This window comes from Dipteris shenzhenensis, unplaced genomic scaffold (genome assembly GCF_047967505.1).
Source record: "Dipteris shenzhenensis isolate YYH24624 ecotype China unplaced genomic scaffold, Dip_SZ_1.0 scaf0402, whole genome shotgun sequence".
NCBI classification, from domain to species: domain Eukaryota; kingdom Viridiplantae; phylum Streptophyta; class Polypodiopsida; order Gleicheniales; family Dipteridaceae; genus Dipteris; species Dipteris shenzhenensis.
The window spans coordinates 10,001-14,704 of NW_028239708.1; positions in this window are offsets into that span (position 1 = coordinate 10,001).

The window sequence follows — 4,704 nt, forward strand, 5'->3', positions numbered from 1 at the left end:
ATAACGGCTTACATACCAGGTATTGGCCATAATTTGCAAGAACATTCCGTGGTCCTTGTGAGAGGCGGGAGGGTGAAGGACCTACCTGGTGTAAGATATCATATCGTTAGAGGAACTTTAGATGCTGTAGGAGTAAAGGATCGTAAGAAGGGGCGTTCCAGTGCGTTGCAGAACATTGTCGTAACTTGTATCATCGCAATGATTCCGTATCGGTTGTTCTGATATGTCAAATGCATAGCCGACCCGATAGTGGGAATGTTGCCAGGGGACCGAAGCCTGCTATTACGGAGATTGATTATTATCTTATTCGTGTGAAACAACTCGGTGTCCAGGGTATTGCATTCCAGTAAGTTGAGTCTTACCCGGACTCCCATTTATTTGGAAAATCTTCGAATGTCTTCTCTCTCTCAGAACGAGTTCGGACTACGATTATGGAGATTCAGTGGAGGTTTTGTGAACATTTGGTAATTGGATCAATAAACCCACGGACATTCTTGGTGAGATAAATGAAATACGGGATTTCCCTTCTCCTATTCGTGGGATGATGAAGAGGAAACGGATACTCAATGCCTAATGAGTAAATATGATTCATTGAAGTAACCCGAACTTACTTCAAGACTTTCTATTCAATCATATGGAAAGCTGCATTCGATGAAAGTCGCACGTGCAGTTTGGGGGGAGATCCTCGACTAACCGGCGGATCCACCCTACAATATGGAGTGAAAAAGCCCAAATAAGATTCTAAGATACAGTCGAGATAGAATCGGAATCCGACATATCTGTAAACTCATGTTACACCGGAGCAATGTAGCGAACAAAAAGAAAAATATAGAATCGGATCCGATTTATCGTAATCGATTAGTAAACATGTTGGTTGATCGTATTCTTAAAGATGGCAAGAAATCATTGGCTTATCAGATTCTCTATCAGGCTATGAAGCGGATTAAGGAAAAGACGAATAAGAATCCACTGTCTGTCCCGCGACAAGCAATACGTAGGGTAACTCCCGATATAGTAACAGAATCCAAACGTGTAGGTGGATCGACTTATCGAGTCCCCGTTGAAGTAGTACCTGCAGAAGGAAGAGCTTTGGCTATCCGATGGTTATTGATCGCGTGTCGAAAACGTTCAGGTCGAAGTATGGCTTTAAGATCAAGTGATGAATTAATGGATGCTGCCAGAAATTCTGGTAGTGCTGTACGGAAGAAGGAGGAGACTCACAAGGTGGCAGAAGCTAATAAGGCTTTTGCCCATTTCCGTTAGTTCCGGGTTCGTTTCAATCCACAACCTCTTATTGGTGGATTGAAACCTTCTACTCCGGAGCGCAGGGTATTAGGAATCAAGATACGCCAGAAGCATATGGATAAGCAGAAATTAAATAATGGGAGAAAGAATATCCAAGTCATAGGGGAAATTTTGTCACTGGTATAGTACCTCATGAAAAAGAGAAAGACTAGTGTCGAATCGTAAAGTCCATAACATCATCGACATGATCAACATGATCGACATGACCAAAGTGATCGACGCAATCGACGCAATCAACATGATCGACATGATCGACATGACTAGAATGATCGACACAATCGACACAATCGACATGATCGACATGATTGGCACTGCCCGCATCCCCGCGACTCCCACCATTCTCAACTATCTCCGCCTGGGGCGGACTACTCACCTCGGGGGGGGGGGGGGATGTCAGGCAACGCCAGCAGATATTTATCCTGTATGTCCCTCACCTCGAATCGATGATTGAGTCGTAGTACATCTAAGGCAAAGCTGGCATCTCCCATGATGTACTCGAGGAGCCGAACTAACGTTGACTTTCCCGTGGTTTATGATAATAAAAGGGAAATGCGTCTGAAAAGAGAGTCAAGGTTTGAAGAAGTATCGTGCGAAAACAAAGGGAAGTCTTCCCGTTTCTTCGGATATTCAATCAATATTAGATTAGTTGACACAGGTGGGATTCTGTGATATACTATGGATCAACAGGCTCATCAGCTTGGGTAATCACCAATCGTTTCGAAAACCAAAAATTACCACGACCGCAACTTTAGAAAGACGCGAAAGCGCAAGCCTATGGGGTCGCTTCTGCGACTGGATCACCAGCACTGAAAACCGTCTTTACATCGGATGGTTCGGTGTCTTAATGATTCCCACCTTATTAACCGCAACCTCTGTATTCATCATTGCTTTCATCGCAGCTCCCCCTGTAGATATCGATGGTATTCGTGAGCCTGTCTCCGGTTCTTTGCTATACGGAAACAACATTATCTCCGGTGCTATCATTCCTACTTCTGCAGCTATCGGTTTACACTTCTACCCAATCTGGGAAGCAGCTTCCGTTGATGAATGGCTATACAATGGTGGTCCTTACGAACTGATCGTTCTTCACTTCCTACTTGGTGTAGCTTGCTACATGGGTCGTGAGTGGGAACTTAGTTTCCGTTTAGGCATGCGTCCTTGGATTGCTGTTGCGTACTCAGCTCCCGTTGCAGCTGCTACCGCTGTGTTCCTGATCTACCCAATCGGTCAAGGAAGTTTCTCTGACGGTATGCCCCTAGGAATTTCTGGTACTTTCAACTTCATGATCGTTTTCCAGGCTGAGCACAACATCCTTATGCATCCCTTCCACATGTTGGGTGTAGCTGGCGTATTCGGCGGCTCTCTATTCAGTGCTATGCATGGTTCTTTGGTAACTTCTAGTTTGATCAGAGAAACTACTGAGAATGAGTCTGCTAATGCAGGTTACAAGTTCGGTCAAGAGGAAGAGACCTACAACATCGTAGCTGCTCACGGTTATTTTGGCCGTTTGATCTTCCAATATGCCAGCTTTAACAATTCTCGCTCTCTGCACTTCTTCTTAGCCGCTTGGCCCGTAGTAGGCATCTGGTTTACTGCCTTGGGTATCAGCACCATGGCATTCAACTTGAATGGTTTTAACTTCAACCAATCCGTGGTTGATAGCCAAGGTCGTGTTATTAACACCTGGGCTGATATCATCAACCGTGCTAACCTAGGTATGGAAGTTATGCATGAACGTAACGCTCATAATTTCCCTCTAGACTTAGCTTCTGTTGAAGCTCCTTCTGTAAACGGATAATACCTGTCTGGTCGTGCAGCATCACTAAATACCAAACCTCGCATAAGGTTTGGTATTTAATGGAGATTCGTCCGATGGAATGAATAGAAATAATAGTAATATCTCGCCATAATCTTACAATTATCAGTTTCCAATCTTGGATTCTGGGGAATCTTTGAAACACCCTTCTAGGATTACAGAGAATGGGAATCAAAGATATTCTCATTCTGATTAGCGGAACGCTTGTAGTCCCGTACCCACTGGAATAGATTGAGAATACATTTTTCACCTAACATATTTTTTCTTGTATTAATATATAGACGAATAATACGTACGCGCATCGAATGAATGACCCTAGTAGATCTTGTTCTCTCCCAGTTAAGAAAGCTGAATAGGGAAAGTAGGGGGCGGACGTAGCCAAGTGGATCAAGGCAATGGATTGTGGATCCATCACGCGCGGGTTCAATCCCCGTCGTTCGCCCATCAGGTTGGAGAACTCGTCTTTATCACTCGGAATAAAATAAGTTGATGAGGAGATAGATAAGACATAGATAGGTTTCTTCAACAATTCGAGATTCCCGAGACAGCTTCAGGTAGGTACGAATACACCCACAAATCACCACATCGAAAGTACTCACTCCATTGGGCCTTGAATCTTTCGATATTATCTATATAATGGAATGTGAGAGGTGGGTAGTATCTACCACATATAGATAAAGTGAAGAGAGATCATGAGGTAAGAGAAGTGGGAGAAGAAAAAGTAAGAAGTCCAGATTTATTCTCTGAAGTTCCGAAGTTAGCAGAAACCGATGGATTCCACTACTCATTTGAATCATTGAAAAATCAAGATCTAGGGGAATTTCTAATTGGTCTATTCTCCAGTTATGAACCCTCCATCAAATTATTTGACTTATGAATTCTGAGTTCAATCTTTTTACGGAATCTGCGCGATTCAATGAAGCGGGGTAATAGCGTGACTCCGGGAATCCTGATGTTACTAACAATACCAATTCCTATGCATCGTTCAGGTGAGAGAAATTTGATCGAAGGAGGTTCTATAGATCTAGCGAAACTAATTAATAGAACTGGTGGAGTAGTAAAAAAACCAGCAACAAATTCTGTTGAATCCTTCTATCCTCTTTCTCTATCAATAAGATGCTCACCTGCTGAAAAGGATAGAAAGGGAAAGACACGTAATTCTTACTATTCGGATTCAAACGGAAATATTTCCACAACTTCGACGAGGGAAGAACCGCAAGTTCCCATATATAGTGCGATGGATCCTTCGGTTTCAGATGGATGGAGGGTCCGGCTGATGAGGGATCCACTCCCCATCAAGAATATATCCAGAGATGTGACTGAGAGGATTGAAAAATCACTGGGGGATAAGAATCTAGAAGATTCAAATGAGTTTTTTGAATTCTATATAAATGTGATACTTCGTAAGGATGACTGTTACTAAAATGATTCTGATTCGTTACTTCTCCGGAAAATCCATGACAAGCAAAGGGTTAATTGGCTACAAACAGCAACATTAAGAAGCGATTCCTTCATTCCCGTAATATCGGACTTTTGGGACAAAATGTTACTCGAATCCAGGGATTCAGTAGATCGGCAGGGAG